Genomic DNA, 26,126 nt, shown 5'->3' with positions numbered 1-26,126 from the left:
GAATGGTTCATCTTGCAAACTTTATTTAAAGGAGCCATAGAGCAAACAGACATGTTCACTGGTGTTGTTGTGTGTCTTTGTGGCAAATGACAAGAAGTAGGGTTTAAGTTAGCCTCATGATATATTTTAAATATGAAGGTAAGAAATCGATCAATGAAGGAAAATAATGAACAATTCTGATTACATGTTTGGTAAGAAAATAAACTAACAACATAAACTAATTAAAAGCCATTTGTGTGGTGTGACTCTTGTGTTGATGCTAAGCTCCAAGTCAAATTTCAACATGCAGTTTATTCTTTTTTTATTTATTTTTTAATTTACATCATAAATAATGGGGAAACCCACCACCACAATTATTTTCTCCTCCACTGTAGTTGGGAACATGGAATAAACTGAAATTTAGATGACTGTTCTCTAGTATTATTTAGAGTATAAATTATACACATAAATTCCGTTTGGTTGCCACTGAACCACATCATAGCTCATTACTATAACATTGCCTAGACTTCAACTTTATAATGACACCCTCACTGCCCAAGACGCATCTCCAGTGGTCATGCCAAGACACACTGGCTCACATTGAAAATGAATGACTTCTGGTCATTTTGATGCTCTCTCTGCATTTGTTGTGAGTGTAGGTTAATAGGTGTCAATATTTCACAAACACACAGGAAAAGGGATGGGTGCAGGTACATAGTTGTATTTAAATAAAAGCAAAAAAACCCCACAAAAACAAGACATGAAAAACAAAATACGAGGAACAACAGGCGTGAACAGGACTAAGCATGGTAACAGGGAAAATGACAAATGTAACACAAACTGTGAACAGAAAAATGGCTTTCAATAATTCAAGTCAAGTTTATTTTTATAGCACTTTTAACAATAGACATTGTCGCAAAGCAGCTTTACAGAAAATTCCAGGCTTTAAACATGAGCGAATTTTATCCCTAATTTATCCCCAATGAGCAAGCCTGTGGTGACAGTGGCAACTCCCTCAGATGACATGAGGAAGAAACCCCAAGAGGAACCAGACTCAAAAGGGAATCCATACTCATTTGGGTGATAACAGATAGTGTGATGATAAATAACTCGCTTCTATAACTGTGTCCTATGGAGTCACAAAGTATAACTGTGAAAACAGGAAAATCATTATAGTTTTAACATGAAGTCTCTTTTGTTGAAGTTATAAACTGTTCATTGATGGAAACTTGAGTGCAAAACTGTTCATGACAACTGCAGTCTGAAAGTTAGCAGCCAGATGTACAGTGGTGCTTGAAAGTTTGTGAACCCTTTAGAATTTTCTATATTTCTGCATAAATATGACCTAAAACATCATCAGATTTTCACACAAGTCCTACAAGTAGATAAAGAGAACCCAGTTAAACAAATGAGACAAAAATATTATATTTGGTCATTTATTTATAGAGGAAAATGATCCAATATTACATAACTGTGAGTGGCAAAAGTATGTGAACCTCTAGGATTAGCAGGTAATTTGAAGGTGAAATTAGAGTCAGGTGTTTTCAATCAATGGGATGACAATCAGGTGTGAGTGGGCACCCTGTTTTATTTAAAGAACAGGGATCTATCAAAGTCTGATCTTCACAACACATGTTTGTGGAAGTGTATCATGGCACGAACAAAGGAGATTTCTGAGGACCTCAGAAAAAGCGTTGTTGATGTTCATCAGGCTGGAAAAGGTTATAAAACCATCTCTTAAGTGTTTGGACTCCACCAATCCACAGTCAGACAGATTGTGTACAAATGGAGGAAATTCAAGACCATTGTTAGCCTCCCCAGGAGTGGTCGACCAACAAAGATCACTCCAAGAGCAAGGCGTGTAATACTCGGCAACGTCACAAAGGACCCCAGGGTAACTTCTAAGCAACTGAAGGCCTCTCGCACATTGATTAATGTCAGTGTTCATGAATACACCATCAGGAGAACACTGAACAACAATGGTATGCATGGCAGGGTTGCAAGGAGAAAGCCACTGCTCTCCAAAAAGAACATTGCTGCTCATCTGCAGTTTGCTAAAGGTCATGTGGACAAGCCAGAAGGCTATTGGAAAAATGTTTTGTGGATGGATGAGACCAAAATAGAACTTTTTGGTTTAAATGAGAAGCGTTATGTTTGGAGAAAGGAAAACACTGCATTCCAGCATAAGAACCTTATCCCATCTGTGAAACATGGTGGTGGTAGTATCATGGTTTGGGCTTGTTTTGCTGCATCTGGGCCAGGACGGCTTGCCATCATTGATGGAACAATGAATTCTGAATTATACCAGCGAATTCTAAAGGAAAATGTCAGGACATCTGTCCATAAACTGAATCTCAAGAGAAGGTGGGTCATGCAGCAAGACAATGACCCTAAGCACACAAGTTGTTCTACCAAAGAATGGCTAAAGAAGAATAAAGTTAATGTTTTGGAATGGCCAAGTCAAAGTCCTGACCTTAATCCAATCGAAATGTTGTGGAAGGACCTGAAGCAAGCAGTTCATGTGAGGAAACCCACCAACATCCCAGAGTTGAAGCTGTTCTGTATGGAGGAATGGGCTAAAATTCCTCCAAGCCGGTGTGCAGGACTGATCAACAGTTACCGGAAATGTTTAGTTGCAGTTATTGCTGCACAAGGGGGTCACACCAGATACTGAAAGCAAAGGTTCACATACTTTTGCCACTCACAGATATGTAATATTGGATCATTTTCCTCACTAAATAAATGACCAAGTATAATATTTTGGTCTCATTTGTTTAACTGGGTTCTCTTTATCTACTTTTAGGACTTGTGTGAAAATCTGATGATGTTTTCGGTCATATTTATGCAGAAATATAGAAAATTCTAAAGGGTTCACAAACTTTCAAGCAACACTGTAGGGCATCAGGATGAATCAGGCAGGTTCAAGGATCAGAAGAGGTCAGCATCTTACTGGTATCTCAGGCTCAACATGTAACTCAGAGGGACAGACAGAGGGAGGGGGAAAGAAAGAGAGAGAGAAAACACAGGTTGTTGGGTATGCCCAATGTCACCTAATGAGTAAGAACAGGATACATTTTTCACTGAGTGAAAGCAGGGACTCCGGCAAAACTAACTATGAAAGCATAACTAAAAGGGGAGAGCCAGAAGGTAACAGACATGAGGGCACCCTGGAACATAAAGCATCCAGCCACTACACTATCAACAAATCCAAGTTAGTGAGTGAGTTGGGGGATGACAGCATCCATACATCCCAGTTTACCAAAACACTCTATGCCTGAGGACCCTCCAGATCTACTCCTTTACCTAATAAAAACTATTAACAAAAGGCTTAACTAAACAGATGTTTTCAGCCTAGACTTAAACACTGAAACTGTGTCTGATTCCTGAACACAACCTGGAAGGCTGTTCTTAAATTTTAAATTGCTGCCCAGATTTAATGAATGCGATCCTGATGGTTTTTTTTCTCTGTTTGAGATGGTAGCCAATGAATGTGAGTGGCCCGCATCTGACCATGTGATTATGCTACAGAGTGTTTTCACAGGTAGAGCACAGGAAGTTTTTCCGGCTTTGCCCGCTGAGGATCGCAAAGATTATGATAAAGTTAAAGCTGCAGTGTTAAAAGCATTCAAATTGGTACCTGAGTTTTACCACAGGTGTTTCAGATCTTGGCAAAAAGGAGAGAAACAGTGCTACGTTCAGTTTGCATGGGACCTTACTACTCATTTTGATCACTGGTGTTCGTCGTTAAATATTAAAACCTTTGACAAATTGAAGGAAACTATCATTATTGAGCAGGTTAAAAATACCATGCCTGATCGTGTTGCTACACATTTAAGTGAGAGTAAGACTAAGACTGTAGCTGAGACTGCAGCACTAGCAGATGAGTTCACTTTGACTCATAGACCCTATCATGCTGGTGATTTTCGCATGCGTAATGATTTTGGTCGTGGGGATAACTCAAGTGCACAGCGTCCAAGAAAGTTTGAGGCTCCTTTTTCTCCAAGAGGCCCTGTTAATCCTCGTAGTAAGGGAAGCGCAGATAGAAAGTTGGTCTGTCATTACTGTTCCGAAGAGGGGCATTGGAAGGGGGAGTGTCCTGTTCTGTGACAAAAGTCTCGTAGGTCTGGGCCTGATAGCTCGAGTGCTCTGTTAGTAGACACGGTGTCTGAGTTTTCTCACCAGAGTCATAATGATTTGTCCCAAAAATTCAATGTGACTGACGAAATTTTCAAAAATGGGATAAAACATGATTATTCTCTGTTCATTACTGAGGGATTCCTTTCCCTAGTGGGTGATAATGGGAGAAGATCGATTAACATTCTGAGGGATACTGGGGCTTCAGAATTGTTTATTCTTCAAGATGTGTTGCCATTCTCTCAGTCTACCACTGCGGGGAGGAATGCGTTAGTGCTTGGAATTGGCTTGCAAACTTTATCTGTCTCGTTACATAAAATGTTCCTTCAGTCTGATTTGGTGAATGGGGAGGTCACTGTTGGTATTTGTCCCTCTTTGCCAGTGCATGGAGTGGACATGATCCTGGGTAACAATCTATGTGAATCGTTGGTCTGGAGGGGTGTGCCACCACCTCCTGTTGTGTGTGCCTCTCCTTCACCTGATTTTGAGCTGTCTAAAAAATTCCCCGATGTGTTTGAGTCCTGTGCGGTTACTCGGGCTATGTCTAAAGCGAACCCTGAGTTGTCTTTGGATGTTAAAAGTCATTTGAAAATGTCTGTGCCTGGTTGGTCTGTTCTCCCCTCCTCTGTTTCTCAAGAGGAGTGGATTGTAGCCCAGAAGTGCGATCCAGAGTTAAAAAGTCTGTTTGACACTGCTTTAACGTTTAACAAGGCAGCTTGTGCGACAAATGGATATTTTGTTCAGGATAAGGTGCTGCTGCGTAAATGGTCTTTGCAGGGTGAGCAAGGCATGAGTGAGCCATTGATTCAAGTGGTTGTTCCAACTCAGTTTCGGGATGTAGTGCTAAAAACGGCTCATGGCGATTTATCTGGCCATCTCAGTGTTAAAAAAAACACATGACTGAATTTTGCAGCATTTTTACTGGCCCAAACTGAAGAAAAATATTGCTCACTTCATTAAAACTTGCCATACATGCCAGATGACGGGGGAACCCAATCAGGTTTTAAAACCGGTGCCCCTGTACCCAATTCCAGTCGCAGCTCAGCCTTTTCAGCATCTAATTATAGACTGTGTCGGTCCTTTACCACCCTCAAAAACAGGGAGTGAATATCTATTGACGGTGATGTGTCAGGTTACGAGATATCCAGCTGCCTATCCATCGCGTCGCATTTCAACAAAAGCTGTTGTTAAAGCCTTGACACAGTTCATTTCCATTTTCAGCATTCCTAAAATTGTCCAGAGTGATCGTGGGAGTAATTTTATGTCCAAGATGTTTGTTGACATTCTTAAGTGCCTGGGAATTAAACAGAATCTGTCTAGTGCATACCATCCGCAGAGCCAGGGAGCCCTCGAGCACTTCCATCAGATGCTTAAATCTCTGCTGCACACATATTGCATTGAATTGAAACATGATTGGAAGGACAGTTTGCCATGGCTCCTGTTAGCTGCCAGAGAGGTTATGCAGGAGTGTTAGGGTTTTGCTGGGAATCAAACCTGGATCGCTGGTGTAGTGATCCAGCAAACCCCCACTAGGCCACCAGGGGAATGACTCAAGTGCAGAGGCGTGAGGCAAAAGTAGAGTATCAAAAAACAGTTTATTTACAATATATACACTATATGCAATCCAGGGCAAACAACAAAAAGTATAATCCAAAGGTTCAAAGTCCAAAAAATGAGAAAAGAAGAGGCCAAATGCAAAATGCTCAGAAGATCCAAAAAGGTAGTACAAAGTCCAAAGAAACGAAAAGAAAAGGCAAAATGCAAAATGCTCAGAAGATCCAAAAGGGTAGAACAAATCCAAAGAAAACAAAATACCAAAAAATACAAGAGCATAAGCAAGGTACACGGGAAAGAGGAAACAAACCATAGGTAGCACAAAGACTCCGTGACTAGGGACCAAACTGAGGGAGTATATATACACAAAACTAAATGGGAAACAGGTGACACTAATGAGGACAAACAGGCAATCAACACAAACACAAAACACAGGAACAGTGGCGGCCTCTAGAGGCCAAAACAAACAAGACAAGATAAGGAAATAACAGCGGCCCCTAGAGGCCAAAACAGTCCCAGTCCTAACAGGACCCCACCCTCAAGGAGTGTCTCCTGACATTCCCAGGGCGATCCGGATGGGCTGAATGGAAGTCCCGACAAAGTTCCTTATCTAATACATCCCGAGCGGGGACCCAGCAGTGCTCCTCAGGTCCATAGCCCTCCCAGTCCACTAAATATTGGAGCCCACCACGGACCCGGCGGGAGTCAAGCAGGCGGCGCACAGTGAACACAGTCTGACCCTGGAGGATGTGGGGGGGCGGGGGATTCCTAGGGGCAGGGGCATACGTGGACGACAGTACGGGCCGCAACAGGGAAACATGGAATGTGGGGTTGATCCTTAGTGTCCATGGTAACTGGAGCCGGTAGGAGACAGGGTTCACCCTGCGCACAACTTTGAAGGGACCAACGTAGCGAGGAGCAAGCTTGCGCTTCTCCACCTGCAGCGGAAGGTCCTTGGTGGACAGCCAAACCCGCTGCCCAGGGCGGAAAATGTGGGCAGGCCTTCCATGGCGGTTGGCCTGAGTCTGGTTTGACCTGGAAGTCTGGATAAGGGTCCTCCTGACCTTGCTCCAGGTCTTGCGACACCGTCTCACATATTGGTTGACCGAGGGCACCTCAGCGTCCTCCTCCTGGTCTGGAAACAGAGGTGGCTGGAACCCGAATTGGCACTGGAACGGCAACAGCTTGGTGGCCGATGACTGCAGGGTGTTGTGGGCATACTCTGCCCATGGCAGCCAGGTGCTCCATGATGTCGGGTTATCCATCACCAGGCCTCGCAGGGTGGTTTCCAGGTCCTGGTTGAGCCTCTCCGTCTGGCCATTGGACTGGGGGTGGAACCCAGAGGAGAGGCTGGCAGTGGCCCCGATGAGCTTGCAGAAGCCGTGCCACACTCGGGAGGAGAACTGGGGTCCCCAGTCTGAGACAATGTCCTGTGGGAGACCAAAAACTCGGAAGACATGATTAAAAATAAGTTTGGCTGTTTCCAGAGCAGAAGGGAGTTTGCACAGTGGTATAAAGTGGCAGGCCTTTGAGAATCTGTCGACAATGACCAATATGACAGTGTTACCTTGTGAGTCAGGAAGACCCGTGATGAAGTCGACTGCCACATGGGACCAGGGACGCCGGGGAATGGGCAGGGGATGCAGGAGGCCCTGGGGATGCTGACGTGGGTTCTTGGTTCTGGTGCAAACATCGCAGGACAGGACGAATGACCTCACTTCCTTATCCATGCTCGGCCACCAGAAGCATCTTTTCAAGAAGTCCAGGGTCCTCCGAGCTCCCGGGTGGGTGGTGAGAGGGGACGAGTGACCCCACTGGAGAACCTTGGCCTGGGCTTGACGAGGGACTTACAAGAGGCCCGGTGGCCCCGTCCCAGGACCAGGGTCCTGGCGTTGAGCCCGTCGGACGATCTCCTCGGCACCCCAGCGGACAGGGGCCACAATCCGGGACATAGGGATGATAGGCCCAACTTCATTCTCCCTGTTGGTGGCAGAGAACAGCCTGGAAAGCGCATCAGGCTTAGTGTTCTTAGAGCTGGGGCGGTACGATAGGGTGAAGTTAAAATGAGTGAAAAACAGGGCCCACCTAGCCTGTCGTGGGTTCAGTCTCTTGGCTTGCTGAAGGTACTCCAGGTTCTTGTGGTCTGTCCACACCAGGAATGGATGTTGCGATCCCTCCAGCCAGTGCCTCCACTCTTCAAAGGCCAGTTTGACCACTAGCAGTTCTCGGTCCCCCACATCATACCGGGACTCCGCAGGGCTCAGGCGGTGGGAGAAGTATGCGCAGGGGTGCAACTTCCCCTCCGAGCATTGAGAGAGAACCGCTCTTACACCACTGTCCGAGGCGTCCACCTCAATGATGAATGGTTGAGAAGTGTCCGAGAGGACCAGAATGGGTGCCGTGCAGAAGTGGTGCTTGAGGTCTTTAAATGCCTTTTCCACCTGAGGAGACCAGACATAAGATCCACCATGGGTGGATCTGACATGGGTGCTGCTACGGAACTGAAGTTCCTGACGAACTTGCGGTAAAAGTGATCGAATCCTAAGAACCGCTGCACCTCCTTGACGGACTTGGGAGTGGGCCAGTCCCGGATGGCCAGGGTCTTGGCTGGGTCCATTTGGAGTTGTCCCGTCCGTACAATAAATCCCAGGAAGGAGACCTCGGGGACATGAAACTCGCATTTCTGGGCCTTCGCAAACAGATTGTTCCGTAGCAGCCTCTGGAGAACCTGACGGACATGGTGGCAGTGCTCCTGCAAGGTCTTCAAAAATATTAAGATGTCATCGAGATAGACAAAAACGTGCTGATTGAACATGTCCCTCAAGACGTCGTTGATGAGGGCCTGAAAAACAGCTGGTGCGTTGGTGAGTCCGAAGGGCATCACCTGGTACTCGTAGTGCCCTGACGGGGTGTTAAAGGCAGTCTTCCACTCATCTCCCTGTCGGATACGGATGAGGTGGTATGCGTTCCGTAAGTCCAACTTGGTGAAGACGGTGGCGCCTTGGAGCAGGTCGAATGCTGTGGACATCAGCAGAAGGGCCCAGCAAACACAAAAACATTTATATAACGTTGTATAAACGTTTGGCTAACGTTTCAGAAACGTTACAAAATAGCATTTATAAAACGAAAATTTGTGGACAATTTTTTCGTTTTATAAACGTTTGAAAAAACGTTATATAAACATTTGAAAAACATTCTGGAAACCATCATACAACATTCTGGAAACGTTTCAGAAACGTTTTTTAAAACGTATAAACGTTTCTTAAAACCATTTAAAAACAATAGTAAAACGTTTCTTTAATGTTTTAGAAACGTTATTAGAGACATGTTAATATCTGTTAAACTTATAATATAACAACACATTTTTGTTATTGCACTTAAGTTTATTTCATTCCTCTTTGCAAGTTCAACAAAACCGATTTGAGAGCAGAGTTTTTTTACATAGACAATATTCACATTTACATATAAAGCCCTCATGAACAGCAAAAATGATAAAGATACTAGTATTAAAAATTTATCTAAATTTATTAAAGAAGCCTTGCTACTAAGAACCAAAACATTAAAGTTAACGTAATCATAGCAAATGCGCAAAATCAGTTAAAAGTTGAAATAAAAAAGCAAATTAAATCAAATAAGTTGTTTGGCCAATATGTTAAATGGCTTTAGTCCATAAAGTCTATATCCATCTAAATTAGTCCATAAGTTGAGGCTTTCCTCATTCATCCCCCTGGTGTTCCTCTGCAGCTGCAGGATTGGTGTCCTTTTTGCCCTAAAAAATGATTGGAGATCATTGTCATTTCGAAAAGAGTTTCCAATAGAAATATTCCACATATCATTCTTCAATTTTTAACAGATTGACAAAAAGCATTGAATTTGGATATTATTACCTATAAAAACATGATTTCAAAGATTAATGCACCTAATCTTTACATGTCAGTTTATAGATATTTAAAATACCAAATAGATTTTATATAACGGTACTACTATACACACTCACTTTGTGTAGCCAACACGGTCTTTTGAATAACCTAATCTATTTAAAAGTAGTGAGGGGGTGGACTGGAAAAATTTAAAACTGAGGCTTACCACCACTGCGACATATTTTATAATTTTCCGGTCTACCCCCACCCCCTCCATACTTTTAAATGGAATAGCCCGTACCTTGTATTTGGCACCTCCAGGTTTGAAGGGACACTGTTTTAGGAACTCAACAATCCCATCCTCAATGTCTTTTATCTTCGAGCCATCATGGGCTTTCAAGCAGGCCTCTGCAACACACAGATGTATGTACATCTAGATGAAGATGAATTTAACCTCCTCATAATATATTCTATATGCACATCGTGATGCCTATTCGACACTGTTTATCTGTTAATATTAATTTATGCCAACTTTTTATGTTCAAACCCATAAAATTTCTTATATTTGTAACAATTATTATTTTTGCAGAGGCTCTTCACGTATATTTAGGTAAATCACACTGAAAATAGACTTACTGATGATGGCAGAGTAAACAGGAAGAGATTTAAGGGGCAACTTTCCCTTAAATCCCTTCAAGCTGTACTTTGACCACAGGTTGTTTGTACCCAGAAAACGCATCATGTGGCGTACCGACACCTCCACGTTGTGGCTTGAGAGCCTGGCCAAAAACTGGACCTGAAATAATACAAAAACATAATTCATTTCATGGTTATCATGTACCTTATCACATTGACACATTTGACAGTTTTAAAGGAGACTATTATCTATCAAAGTTAATTACCATTTGTATTGATCAAGCCAGGAAAGGGTATAATGGAGGTAATATGCTGTATTGATGCCTGGTACATACCATATTATCAGTGACCTGTGCGTCACTCATCTTTTCACATAGTTCCTGCAGCTCCTGAACAGTGTCTACAGGAGAAGACACCGGCTCCTCCAAGCGCCTTGCTTCCGCACTTCTTTTTCCAGAGGCAATTTGCTGGAGAAGGTCCAGCTATTTTTTGTTTTGTTCAATTATCGTGTCAAGCTTCATGAGCACACTGACTTTGAATCCTGCAACATATCAAAGAAGGGAAATAGGATTTAGTATTTCAACATTTCACCTCTAAAATGTTCTAAATCAGGATTTTAATGATCAAATTAGACTCATGATTTAAAATTCTATGAATACTACTTCAATCACAAGACATCAATGCCGTGGTAACACAAGATATAATTCAACAATTCACCTTTTAATAATAATCATGGCACCACATCATGCTGTCTTGTTGTTGTATTGTGCTATCATATATCATGCTGCTCTCATGCTGTGCTGTTGCTTCTTACAAACCGACACAAAGGTGGCATTCCATGCTCATGTAATATGAAATAGTTAAATTATCAAAAACTCACCATCACTTGTCTCCACATGTTGTGGAGCAGCTTCCATCCTGGTGTTGCTCACTTGTGTGGGCCTGGCACTACTGCCTAATGTTGGGCTATGGTTTGTTCTGGGCATGGAGCAGGCGCCTTGTAGCATTCTGCCGTGCATTGAACTCCCTGATTTTGAAGAAGTCGGCGTTGATGATACAGGCTCGACCCTTGCATTGGTTTCTTTAGGATTCTTCTCCGAGCTCATATCACTTTCTGAGAAAAAAATGTAAACTATTAATTCTTTTTGAGGTTTTTTTGACAGAACTGGTTTCATCAAAGCTTTATATATTAATGTACACTGTAGTAACAAGAAAATAATGATCCCCTGAAACTTCAAAGTGCCAACCTCACTTCTTCAAACTCCAACTGAGACAAACTACCTATCTTCAATGTGTGAGACAGAGATAGGTCATATTTTATAGCTATTGCCATGAAATATGTATCAAACAGTTCGTAACATATAGTTAATTTAACTGCATTAGTATACATAGAAGCAGGCACGAATCTGAGTGGCTTAGGTAATTGAACTGGTGGCGACGGTCCGCGGGCACTTTCCTCTGACTGAGACCCTTCATCTAAAACGTGAGAAATATATATTAGGATAATTTATACATAAAAAATAAATACATTCAATTGTAACATCAATTGGTTGTACACATATCTTTGTAAACTTAGTTTAAAATTATGTTTTTTTAATTAGTGTTAAAATTTATATGTTTAAATCAGTTACCATCGGCACCTTCTCCTTCCCATTCTGATTCACTCTCATTGTCTGACTGGTCCTCATTAACGCGAACAGGAGGTTGAGTGTTCCGTTTCTTCCTGGCTGGTTCTCCCGTTTCTTTCCCAGACTCCACATTTGAAGTGTATTCTGACCTTGTCAGGTGTCTCAGGGCTTTGTCGTAGCTCTCTTTAATGCATAAATAACACAAAACTCTCGGTATTAGGGAAATTAATGGGTCTACTCAAATTTTCTAAAAGAAAATCGGCTTAAAATTTCAAATCTATCAAGTTACCAGTAACCCCACTGAGTAGTCTGGGGGGGATATTGCTCTCAAATGTGTCTGTGTGTCAGTCAACAAGATCTCAAGGAATAATGGACCAATTTAGACCAGATACATTTATAGACAACTTGCCTATCTACTGTAAAACCCTTAAATTTCACTGCCGCTAAATTTAGCTAATTCTTCTGACAATTTTCACTGCCATTTATTTTCACTAATCTTTGGATTTGCCTATTAAATACCATTAATAACTGTTGATTCGCTGCCTTTAATTTTCACTAATTTGCATGAACAGCGAAATTAGCGAAATTAAACGGCCAGCGAAATTTAAGGGTTTTACAGTACGTACATGTAGGTACCTGTGTAGGATATGATGCGTATGGGATGTTTCACCCATCGTTCCTTGTCCGGCAACTCGCCACGCTTTACCCGAGCTTTGGCATTTGTTCGGGGCCAATAGCAGTACATCTTCTGTTGATGTAAAAAGGGAACCTTATTAACAAAAGTGTTTTATGTGACTTTCTGATATTAATGAGACTCTATGCAAATATAATTCCATCTGGACAGAAGTTCTGAACATCATTTAATACTGATTACTAGTATTAAAATGATATTTATACAGATAATTGACCAGTTGTAATGTGCATAAAAAAGGCAGAGTGAAAATGATGTTGGGATGATAATGTTTAACTTAATTTTAATTAATATGCACAAACCTTGTCCTTAGACATGATCCATGTGGACAACACAACTTCCACAGCTCCTTCGTTGAGGAACTCAACGACTGCATACGAAAGCGGCATCTTAAAAAAAAATTTGAACAGACCAGTTAAAATCACATGAACAGGAATACATTAATGAACATAAAAATATTTTTTTTAATTAAATGCCATGCAGGTTTACTAAATCTAAGCTGTTAAAAGTTATTCTGATATATACTAAGGTACTACATGCACATAATTGTATTTGTGGTACAAATTATATCATCATTCTACATATTTTAAATTTATGTTTCATGTAGTTTAATATTGGTAAAGACATACATCTTTCGACCTGTGGCATTCATGAATGAATGAATGATGCCAACGTTGTCTCATCATATGGACTCTGATGACCAAGGATAGTTTGTCTTCCTCTTTCCATTTCAATATCTATTTGCAGGAATATCAATACTGCAGTTGATAAAGATGCAGGTCTGAAAATGTTTTTCTAAGGTAGTAATTTCTAATACTATATTATAGATTTCTGGTATCGGAGTTAAGAATTAAACAGCATGCAATACAGTCAGAAATATTGGCCATCTATCTTGATTGTTGCCAATTTTGATTGCTCTCCTCTAGGGAAGGCACCGGCAACAATTTCATTTCCATGTGGTGGGAATCTGCCTTTAAAGCACCAATAACTTGAGAGTCACAGGGTTCATCAAACAGTGGAACTACATGTGTATGGCTGTAGATTCTACATAAGGCCATCGGGATATCATTTCCTTGATCATCCATCTCATTCTGAATGGCAATCACCTCACAGCCATCCCCTTGATCCGTGATGTATGCATTATCTGGATGTTTTGTTGAGTGCTTGGTTTTATGGGAATCCTTTGGTTCAACATCCTGCTTATCAGCAGAATCATATTCATCCAGCTGCTTCACCACCTGAGCGAGTGGATTCTTGCCTGACCTAACTGTTCTTTTGATTTTCTGGAGATAATTTTCAAAACAGAAAGCAGCGCAGTTGTCTAAACCACCATGGCATGTAGCATCGTCAGCAATGTGCAGCAAACTATGGACGTTATAGATTAGAAATTCCCTTCCATAAAGTTATTTTGCTCTGGCAACAAAATACACCAGTAGCTCATGGGCATACTCTCGTGATCTCTGTTCTGTAACCAGAGAAGGGCTAATGAGTATGGAGAGTGCTATGCTAAACGTGAGGAAGTGGTTATACAAGTCCTCTTCAAGAATACCCTTCAGAACAATTTTTCCAGTATACAAAAGGAACTGTCTGTATTCAGTTGCCTTCCAATGGTCAATGTCCCACAAAGCTCTGGGTTTACGAGCAAAGTTATTGGGTATATCTTTTTGCAAGCTTAGCAGTCTACTACTAATTTCATCGATTTGCCTGGCTGAAAGCTTATTTGTTCGGTGTTTTCCTCTCATCCATGTCAATAGGAGTTTCTTCATCACGCCCAGACAGCATGAATGCATGTAATCATTTGGAAATGAACTGATCATATCTATTGGCAGTTCAGAAAAGGGCGTGCCACCTGGGTGATGGTGTTCTTCATCCACATTCTGTCTGAAAGAGTCATCCGTGCGCAGTTCTAAATTGTATATTTCCTGGTAGGTTAGCCTGCCGATCCATTCACCCCTTTGACGACATATATCGCAACCATAGTATCCTGAATAGAGCTTGATGTTTTTTACAAAGGCCTTAGCAGGGGCATCACAAATAATGCATTTCAAATTAATTTGAATGTTTCTGTTCTCATTCCTCAAACCATGATGCTTTAGTTCACCAAGTTCCCTGGTTGTATCCAAAAGAAAATCTAGATTTGATGGCTTTGATGTTCCGTATGTCAATGCGACTGTAAAGACTCTAACTGGCACTGAGTGTAGCGCACATAGGACTGGCCATAAACATTTACCAGAACTTTTAAAGAGGGGGAGGCCGTCTATATTCAGAGAAAGATTTATAGTGTTAACATCAGGCCTAAATGCATCAAGGTTCTTTTTAATGCCAGGAGCCAAACCCAGATATACATAATCCATTCCTGACTTCACTTCAGTTGGAACGCTTCGCATGGTACCTAACAGACCTCTGCTGGAACTGGGGAGATCAGGATGTCCGTGTTGCTTGAGGATTTTCATAAGTCCATCCACTGCATTATGGTTAACACCATAGCTATTGACCCACGAAACCAAGGCCCTTTCCAAATGCTCATCATCACTTGCCCCGTTATCCGAATCAGAAGATAATGTTACATGATTATCAATGAGGTCCAAATCAGACTGCAAATCTGAATCTATTTCACCTTGCTCATTGTTATCGTCTTCACTGGCTAGACCATCTGCTGCCATGCTTTCATGATCTGTGTTGATATCGGCTTCTGCTAGACAGTTAAAAGCTTGATTATCCTGCATAGCATGGTCAACATAAGCATCATCATCATTGTCAGTGGCATTAGCACTACAGGGTGGATCTGCATGTGTGCTGTCAACAACTTGCAAGGTTCGCTTAGCAAGGGAACGCTTTGCTGACATCCACTTACGCTTGTACTCCCTTCGGTATTGCTTATCCATAATACTGGAAGTAGCAAAACACATGTCAAAATAAAACATAGTGGTCTAGCAATGACAATTACAGATTATTGTTTGTGAAAATCGAAAATACAAACAAGATTCCCTATTGAAAATGTCAAAAGTTCTGGTATAATCTTGGCCTTTCTTTTACATTTATCAGAATAATCTCTAAGTGGTAGGCCTGCTATTTGTCAAACTGTATTCTAATCCTTCCATTACTTTTATAGCTGGTGGACATATAAAACACTTTCAGGACCCTGTTCTTATATGCGCGAAGGAAACCGAAGGTCAATTGTTCTTTAAAAGCGCTATATCAGTAACTAGGGAATGCATTTATCTGGCTCCGTTCTGGTGATTTCGTATACAAACTTAAAACTGCTATACAGTATACACACTTAAAATAGGCATTTGAAAAATGTGTAATTCCCCACCCTGTGAGGTGTATCCCCTATAAAAATACATTGGGCAAAAAATAATTGAAAACAATAATCTCTGAAAAGGCTGTTGGTGGGGTTAACTCAGGTGGAATTACCAACACCTATCAACTACTTTAGATGGGTGCCTTCACAATAATACTACTACAAGGAACTGGGTTGGAAACTACTATGGGATATACTAGTAAATCACTAAAGGATCATTCAATTGTCAATGTATTCTGGTATTTAAACACTAGTAACAAACCATGCTGTGTACATACAAGATTAATTATTTTAACATAATTATAAGAGAAAGACTGCTCATTAATAATTATGAATCATTTCTGTTGTCATATTACACATCCAGCCCAAGGCTGCCAGTGAGATTTCCTATAGATAAATTGGGCCCTAGTTGGTCAATCATGATCATGGGGTCATTCAATGCATTATCATTTCATCACCTAAAGAAATAGACTTAAAACAGAACACAATATCATCATCCACATGCTGTTATTTAAAGGCCATAATATTAGAATTAAAAACATGTGACTTTATATGTCTATTTATTAACGTATATTTCTGTAGCAAGAACTATTCTAATTTTTATAATATTGCTCTACGTATCAGCCATTGGGCAATATGAGGCGCCACCTGCCGAGTCAAGAGCGGCTTGTTTACAATTGTTCGAATCGATTGGTTGTAAGCCAATTTATTTATGAATCATGATTAGATCTACATGTTACTAGTATGTAATCAAATATTCCTACTGCAAATATATTACTGTTTTAGAGACCTATATCTTTTTTAATTTCAATCACATATGCCACACACTCACACAGGACCGCGTGAATGTGAAGCTGAGTGAGGACTTCTCAGCGATTACGGCAGGGGGAGAAATGGGTGATATTCCCCAGTTTAATCACTAAATCTAGTTGTTACTGGCGTTAAGCACAAAAATAACAATTACTTGAAACGCTATACACATTTATTGAATACATTACCCTTGAAAAGTAGACTGCGAGTCTTCGATGAAGGAGATTTTCTAAGATAACTTCTAAGTGGACCCAGCCTTCTCGATCTTGTCCCAACAGCAACACGCTCAAAATGGCGCTACTTCCGGTCCCTGCGCCTGCGCAAAGACGTAGGTCGCGCAGGCACAGGGATCCAGTGAACAAAATGCCAGGGCCAAAAGGGCGTGTATTTTAGCAAATATAAAACGACGAATGGTTGTCTATCCAAATTATTCAAACCATACTTGATAATTACGAGACTAGAGCCACACATTTAATGATTTATCTATCTATCTAGATCTACATCTAAAAAATATTTAGCTAGATCGAAGGTTTTTTTTCAACATTTATTAAATGTTTATACAACCACTTATTTTCCATAAAATTATTCCCATGTTTTTTGATACTTTTTAAAAACATGTCATCATGTAGTGTTTATAATCACACAATTAATTGTAGAAATTTTAATATTATCTGTTTTAGCCAGAAGTCTCCGAATATGTATAACGTTTTATAAACATTTCATAAACGTTGTGAATGAAACGTTTTAAAGAGAACGTTTATAAAACGTCAATAAAACGTTACTCATTTACTGATTATTTTGATAATTGTAATACAATCATTATGACATCTTAATATCTAAAAATACCAAGAGATGATAAAAAATGTGCCACGGGTCAGCAAATATGACTTTATTAAATTTTCACCAACGTTTCATAAACGTTTCATAAACGTTTAATAAAACCTAACCTTAATGCAACCCAAATGAAACGTTTTATAAACGTTTTGTGTTTGCTGGGGGGATAGCGGTTGTGCACAGTGATCTTGTTCAGGCCCCTGTAGTCAATACATGGTCAGAGCCCCCCATCCTTCTTGCCGACGAAGAAGAAGCCGGCACCAGCAGGTGAGGTGGAGGGTTGAATGAACCCAGAGACCAGGGCGTCCTTGAGGTATTCCTCCATGGCCTTGCATTCTGGCTGAGAGAGGGAGAACAGTCTGCCCCGAGGAGGGGTAGTCCCAGGGAGCAAGTCGATGGCACAGTCGTAGGGATGGTGCAGTGCTTTTGCTAAATACTTCTTTCAAGTCCCAGTATTCTGTGGGAACTTGAGATAACTCGGTGAGATCAGGAGGCTTGACAGGAGATACAGGAGAGCTAGAGAGCAGACAAGAGGTATGGCATGCAGGACCCCATTCCACAACCTGGCTAGTTACCCAGTCTATATGAGGGTTGTGGCGGGTAAGCCAAGGAAGGCCTAGAATCACCGGGAACTCTGGTGAATGAATCAGATGCAGGGATATTTCTTCTTTGTGAGCTTGAGACTGGAAAAAGACTGGAGAAGTAACTTGGGTGACTCTTCCGTCACCTAAAGCTTGGCCATCGAGGGCAGACACAGACAGCGGGATTTCAAGAGGAGCAGTAGGGACATTGATACTTTGGGCGAAGTGGATATCCATAAAGTTTCCCACTGCCCCGGAGTCTAACAAGGCCTGACAAGAGTGGATGGACTCACCCCAGGAGATGGAGACTGGGATGTAGACTCCTTGGCCAGGGAGTTCGGGAGAGAGGGTAGGCCCTGTCACAACCCTCCCTCAGCTGGACAGGGCGGTTCTTTTCCCAAGAGCTTGGGACATGATGCTCGGAAATGGCCAGGCTTGACACAGTAGATGTAACACTTGTCCCTCCTTCTGCGCTCCCTTTCAGCTGCGGAGAGACGAGTACGGCCAACTTGCATGGGCTCTGGACAGTCACTGGAGGAGGTAGACGGGCTCCAGGTCAAGGCAGTGAGGCCGGAGAAGCTCAGGACTCGGCGGCGCTCTCTAATCCTGTTGTCAAGATGAATAGCATGTGAGATCAGGGTTTCGAGGTCACTTGGGCATCCGATAGAGGCCAGGCCGTCTTTAATGAGGTCAGACAAACCATGGTGAAAGGCTGAAACCAGGGCAGCCTCGTTCCATCCGCTGACTGCTGCGAGCATCCGGAACGCGATGGCGTAGTCTGCGACGCTTCCTCCTTGCCGGATGGACATGAGCTTTCTGGCTGCGTCTTTACTGATGTCCGCCTGATCGAAGACACGAAGCATCTCTTCTGTAAACAGCTTGAAATCAGAGCACTCGGGTCCCTGTCTCTGCCAGATGGCCGTGGCCCAAGCTCGTGCCTTACCAGCTAACAAGGTTATCACAAAGGCGATCTTGCGGCGATCCATAGTGTAGGTGGTAGGCTGGAGCTCAAAGGTGAGTTGGCACTGGGTAAGGAACTCCCGGCACTCACCGTGCTTGCCGTCATACCTCTGTGGTGCAGGAAGGCTGGGTTCACGAGGTGAAGGAGGCAGTGTGGCGGAAGGCACTGGAGCGGGAGCAGATGGTGGAGCAGGATCAGGATGAGGAGATGCGGGCAGAGGAGTCAGCTGTGCCAGGGTTTTCCCAATTTGCTGGAGCAGTACCTCGTGGCGAGCAAGGGCCTCATGTTGGCTTGCAAGTTAAGCTGGGTTAGCTTAAGGTTAGCTGAAGGTTAGCTGGGTAGACCGTTGAAGACACCTCTGCTGAGTCGGTCATGACGGAGTCTTTCTGTTAGGGTTTTGCTGGGAATTGAACCCGGATCGCTGGTGTAGTGATCCAGCAAACCCCCACTAGGCTACCAGGGGAATGACTCAAGTGCAGAGGCGTGAGGCGAAAGTAGAGTATCAAAAAAAACAGTTTATTTACAATATATACACTATATGCAATCCAGGGCAAACAACAAAAAGTATAATCCAAAGGTTCAAAGTCCAAAAAATGAGAAAAGAAGAGGCCAAATGCAAAATGCTCAGAAGATCCAAAAAGGTAGTACAAAGTCCAAAGAAACGAAAAGAAAAGGCAAAATGCAAAATGCTCAGAAGATCCAAAAGGGTAGAACAAATCCAAAGAAAACAAAATACCAAAAAAATACAAGAGCATAAGCAAGGTACATGGGAAAGAGGAAACAAACCATAGGTAGCACAAAGACTCCGTGACTAGGGACCAAACTGAGGGAGTATATATACACAAAACTAAATGGGAAACAGGTGACACTAATGAGGACAAACAGGCAATCAACACAAATGCAAAACACAGGAACAGTGGCAGCCTCTAGAGGCCAAAACAAACAAGACAAGATAAGGAAATAACAGCTGCCCCTAGAGGCCAAAACAGTCCCAGTCCTAACACAGGAGAGTCTGGGGTTTAGTCCTAACCAACTTGTTTTCGGGCATAATGTATGGTACGTGGTCCATTGGCAGTTCTGAAAGATGGTTTGACTCAAGAAGAACCACCAATGCCCTTAGCAGATTATGTTCACAGCTTTCGCAGATGGCTGTTTTTGGCTGGCCAATGCACTCGCGAAAACCTTGAAGCCTCGCAGGCTAAAATGAAGTGTCTTTTCGATTGGGGGTCTGAGATCCGTGAATTTTGGCCTGGGGATCAGGTTCTGGCCTTGCTGCCTTCGCCTGGTTCTCCTTTTTGTGCAAAATTCGTTGGGCCTTATTCTGTTACAAGGAAAATGTCTGAACAAAATTATTTGATTTCCACTCCAGACCGTAAAAAGTCTTCGCAATTATGCTGTGGCAGCGGGGGCGTGGCCAAGCAGCATTCTGTGAATGGAGGGCGGGGTCAGGGAAGGTAAGTGGCTAGGTCATTACACCTGATGTCAATTTGTGTGTGTGTGTGTGTGTTTTGTTGCAGGGATGGAGTATAAAGGGAGGGGGAGAGGAGAGAAGAGGCTCTCCCCGACCACAACACTTGTGTATGTGTAAGTGAGTGAGTGAGTGAGTAAGAAAGAAAGAAAGAAAGAAAGAAAGAAAAAGCTGAAAAGCCGAATAAAGTGCGTGTGTGTAAACACAAACTCTCGCCTGCCGTGCTTCTGTGCTCCACCCACACCAGGGTTTACTACAGTGGTGCTGAAACCTGGGATGCACAGAAGGGAACCGCCCCATGGAGTCCTCCCCATTCAACGAGCTCATCCTTGCCCTCGCTACCGCCCAACAGAACCAGCATCAAGAGCTGATCACCCTCCAGAAGGAGCAGCAGCAGCGCTTCACAGCCTTGATGCTGACCCAGCAGGAAGATTGCCAGGCATTCCAGCACCAGCTCACGTCAGCAGGGCCGCCGGCCACCGCTGCCGCCACCCTCACAAAGATGGGACCGCAGGACGATCCGGAAGCGTTCCTCACTCTCTTTGAGCAAACAGCCGAGGCGTGGGAGTGGCCGCTGGAGCAGCGCGCGGCGCACCTCCTCCCGCTCTTAACTGGTGAGGCACAGCTCGCAGCGCAGCAGCTCCCTGCTGACAGCCGGCTGGTCTTTGCTGACCTGAGGAAAGCCATCCTGCAGTGGCTTGGCTGCTCCCCGGAGCAACACCATCAGCGCTTCCGGACGCTGACACTGGAGGAGGTTGGCCGGCCATTTGCATTCGGCCAGCAACTCCGGGACACCTGCCGGTGGTGGCTGAAGGCGGAAGACTGCGACGCCGAGGAGATCATCGATCTGGTGGCACTGGAGCAGTTCATCTCTCGGCGGAATGGGTCCAGTGTCACTGCCCGGTGCCGCTGGAACGAGCCATCAAGCTGGCGGAGGACCATCTGGAGGCGGCTCTGATGGCAGACAGACGAGGCGCCTCCCCTCGCTTCTCTTCCCCCTCTCTCCCTCTCTCTCTCCTGTCTCTTGTCCCCCTCCCCACCCCGTTCCCCTGCCACAAAGGCGGCAGCTGGCTCCTCCCCAGCCGGCCTGTTGCACCCATGGTGCCCCTCAGGTGAGTGACACCCATAACACCAGTGCAGAGGGAAAGCCTGGGCCAGTGTGCTGGTGCAGCAGGGAATCAGAGCATCTCCCAAATCAGAGTCCTGCAAGGGAGGTGGGGGCTGTCATCCGGATCCCCAAGGCGCCGGAAACCGCCCCCGATCGGGCCGGAACGTATCGCGTACCGGTGAGTATTCAAAGGGATACATATCACGCTTTGGTGGATTCCGGTTGCAATCAGACCTCAATTCACCAACACCTGGTGCAAGGTGAGGCATTGGGGGGAGCACAAGCGGTGAAAGTGTTGTGTGTGCACAGGGATGTTCACCATTACCCTCTAGTGTCTGTCCATATTCTATTCCGGGGCCAAACGCATAAAATGAAGGCGGCGGTTAATCCTCGCCTTACCCACTCGTTGATCTTGGGTACTGATTGGCTGGGATTTAAAGAATTAATGGAGTATTTAACACGCAGTGGGTCCTGCCCTAGTAGGTCACAGGAAGATCCTGGTGTGGCATTGGCTGGAGAAGCTGTCACAGAGCCGTCTGCATCACCACCACGTCAGAGTGAGGAGCACTCCGCTCCTCCTCCCTCTCTCAGGGATTCTCTTGGGGATTTCCCGTTAGAGCAGTTGCGAGACGAGACTCTGCGGCATGCGTTTGACCAAGTGAGAGTAATCGATGGTCAAACTCTTCAGCCAAGCGTGGTGCCAACCTTCCCCTATTTTGCCATTATTAAAGATAGATTGTACCGAGTGATGCAGGACACTCAAACCAAGGAACAAGTAACCCAGTTGTTAATCCCAAAGAGCCATAGGGAACTCGTATTCCATGAGGCTCACTTTAATCCCATGGCTGGACACTTAGGGCAAGACAAAACACTAGCCCAAATAATGGCCCGGTTCTATTGGCCTGGGATTCGTGGGGATGTTCGTTGGTGGTGTGCGGCATGCCGTGAATGCCAATTAGTAAATCCCAGTATGGGTTACTGGGGATTAAGTCCATCCGCACCAGTGTATATCACCCACAAACGGATGGATTAGTAGAGCGATTCAACCAGACACTCAAAAACATAATCCGGAAATTCATTAGTGAAGATGCGCGTAATTGGGATAAGTGGCTCAAACCCCTGTTGTTCGCAGTACGAGAGGTCCTGCAAGCCTCCACAGGGTTTTCTCCCTTTGAATTATTATATGGGCGTAAGCCGCATGGCATTCTGGATGTGCTGCGGGAAAATTGGGAGGAGGGACCTTCACCGAGTAAAAATGAAATCCAGTACGTTCTTGACCTATGCGCAAAACTCCACACCCTCACGCAATTAACACAGGAGAATTTACGGCAGGCACAAGAATGTCAAAGCCGGCTGTATGACAGGGGCACGCGCCTTAGAGAATTCACACCGGGAGAAAAAGTACTCGTATTATTGCCCACGTCAAGTTCTAAATTAGTCGCCAAGTGGCAAGGGCCCTTTGAGGTCACACGGTGAGTCGGGGATGTCGACTATGAGGTAAAGTGAACGGATAGGGGCGGGGCACTGCAAGTATACCACCTCAACCTTTTAAAACGCTGGAATGAGGGGGTCCCTGTGGCGTTGGCGTCGGTCGTCCCAGAGAAGGCGGAGCTGGGGCCGGAGGTAAAAAAGATAACATCGCAGACCACTCCTGTCCCTTGTGGAGACCACCTCTCACCGACCCAACTCACGGAGGTAGCCAGGTTGCAGAAGGCATTTTCCAATGTGTTCTCGCCCCTTCCGGGTCGTACCCACCTCATAGAACACCAGATTGAAACGCCCCCGGGGGTGGTAGTGCGTAGCCGCCCTTACCGCTTGCCCGAACACAAGAAAAAGGTGGTTCGGGATGAACTCAAAGCCATGCTCGAAATGGGCATAATCGAGGAGTCCTACAGTGACTGGAGCAGCCCAGTGGTCCTGGTTCCCAAGACTGATGGGTCGGTCCGGTTCTGTGTGGACTATAGAAAGGTCAACGCAGTGTCTAAATTTGACACGTACCCAATGCCTCGCATTGATGAGTTGCTTGATCAGTTAGGCGCTGCTCGCTTTTATTCGACACTGGATCTAACCAAGGGATATTGGCAGATCCCCTTGACTCCTCTATTCTGAGAGAAAACGGCCTTTTCCACACCGTTTGGTTTACACCAATTCATCACGCTCCCCTTTGGGTTATTTGGGGCGCCCGCTACGTTCCAGCTGCTTATGGACAGGGTCCTCCGCCCTCATGCTGCCTACGCGGCTGCCTATCTAGACGACATAATAATCTACAGTCATGATTGGCCACGGCACTTGGAAAACCTGAGGGCTATTCTAAAGTCGCTGAGGCGAGCGGGCCTCACAGCTAACCCGAAAAAGTGTGAGATTGGGTGGGTGGAAGTATGGTATCTGGGGTTCCACTTGGGTCATGGGCAGGTGCATCCCCAAATTAACAAGACTGCAGTGATTGCGGCATGCCCGAGGCCCAAGACCAAAAAGGAGGTGAGGCGGTTCTTGGGGCTGGCTGGCTGGCTATTATCGTAGGTTTATACCTAACTATTCGGATGTCACCAGCCAGCTAACCGACCTCACTAAAAAGGGGGCTCCAGATCTGGTCCAGTGGACAGAGCAATGCCAACAGGCCTTCGCAGAGGTAAAAGCTGCACTGTGTGGGGGGCCACTTTTACACTCCCCTGACTTCTCCCTCCCCTTTATTTTGCAGACTGATGCATCGGATAGGGGGCTGGGGGCTGTTTTGTCCCAGGAGGTGGAGGGCGAGGAGCGCCTGGTGCTGTACATCAGCCGGAAGCTGTCGATGCATGAGAGCAAGTACAGCACAATTGAAAAGGAGTGTCTCGCCATCAAGTGAGCGGTCCTCGCCCTCTGATACTACCTGCTGGGGCGCCCTTTCACTCTCTGTTTGGACCACGTGCCCCTCCAGTGACTCAACTGCATGAAGGATGCCAATGCGTGGATCACCCGTTGGTATCTCGCGCTCCAGCCATTTAAGTTCGAGGTGATCCACAGGCCAGGGGCACAGATGGTGGCGGCGGACTTCCTGTCCCATCGGGGGGGGGAGTCAGCTTCAGGCCGGACGGGTCCCCGGCCTGAGTTGGGCGGTGGGGGTATGTGGCAGCGGGGGCATGGCCAAGCAGCAGTCTGTGAATGGAGGGCGGGGTCAGGGAAGGTAAGTGGCTAGGTCATTACACCTGATGTCAATTTGTGTGTGTGTGTGTGTGTGTGTGTGTGTTGCAGGGATGGAGTATAAAGGGAGGGGGAGAGGAGAGAAGAGGCTCTCCCCGACCACAACACTTGTGTATGTGTGAGTGAGTGAGTGAGTAAGAAAGAAAGAAAGAAAGAAAGAAAAAGCTGAAAAGCCAAATAAAGTGCGTGTGTGTAAACACAAACTCTCGCCTGCCGTGCTTCTGTGCTCCACCCACACCGGGGTTTATTACATATGCCATGTTAATTTATTGAAACCTTATTTTCAGCGTGATCTGAAAGTGCCCTCTGTGGTAGCCGCGTGTGTGTCTGTGTTTGCATTAGATCATGTGGGGATTTCACCTCCCTCGGTGGCAGCAGGGAGAGAGAAATTTCCCGATAATGCGTACACGCAACCATGACTGAAAAATTCCAAGACACTGAAAAATCTGGAACCGCTCTTGGGGTATTTATCTGTGCTGCAGCGTACAGAATTGACACAAATTATTGATGATTTTCATATGCTCTTTGGTGATACTCCTTCTCGCACGCACTTAATAGAACATGACGTGGATGTCGGTGATGCTCCACAGATCCGACAGCATTTTTACCGTGTGCCACTAGATAAAAAACAAAAAATGGAGGCTGAAGTTCAGTATCTTTTGGAGAATAATTTAGCCAGGCCATCCCTTTCTCTAGTTGGGCATCTCCGTGCATCTTGGTGGGTAAACCAGATGGGACAGTTCGATTTTGCATGGATTACCAAAAATTAAATAAGATCACAAAGCCTGATGCTTTCCCGCTTCCGCGTATGGAAGATTGCATCGACCAAGTTGGCGCTGCCAAGTTCGTGAGCAAATTCAATCTGCTCCGTGGGTATTGGCAAGTCCCGTTAATACCTCGGGCACAAGATGTTACATCTTTTATTATTCCGACAGGCTTGTACTCTTACTCTGTAATGAGCTTCGGACTTCGCAATGTGCCTGCGACGTTTCAAAGATTAATGAATAAAATTGTTTTTGGTCTTGAAGGTGTTGCAGTTTATCTTGATGATGTCATTACTCATAGCAATACGTGGGCACAGCATGTAGTGCGGGTGTGTGCGCTGTTCCAGCGCTTGGCAGATGCGCAGTTGACTGTGAATCTGGCAAAATGCAAATTTGCCAGAGCTACAGTCACGTATTTGGGGAAAGAGGTTGGTTACGGGAAAGTTGGTGTTGTAAATGCAAAAGTAATGGCCGTTGAATGTTTTCCACCTCCATCGACAAAGAAAGAGCTTATGCGCTTTCTTGGGATAGTGGGTTATTATAGGAGTTTTTGCCCAAATTTTTCAACCATTGTCGCTCTGCTGACAGATTTGCTGAAGGCTTCAGCCAAATTTTGTTGGTCGGAGAAATGTGA

Source organism: Neoarius graeffei, chromosome 21 (assembly GCF_027579695.1).
Source record: "Neoarius graeffei isolate fNeoGra1 chromosome 21, fNeoGra1.pri, whole genome shotgun sequence".
NCBI lineage: Eukaryota > Metazoa > Chordata > Actinopteri > Siluriformes > Ariidae > Neoarius > Neoarius graeffei.
The sequence above is the reverse complement of the archived record's forward strand: the minus strand, read 5'-3'. Positions refer to the sequence as shown.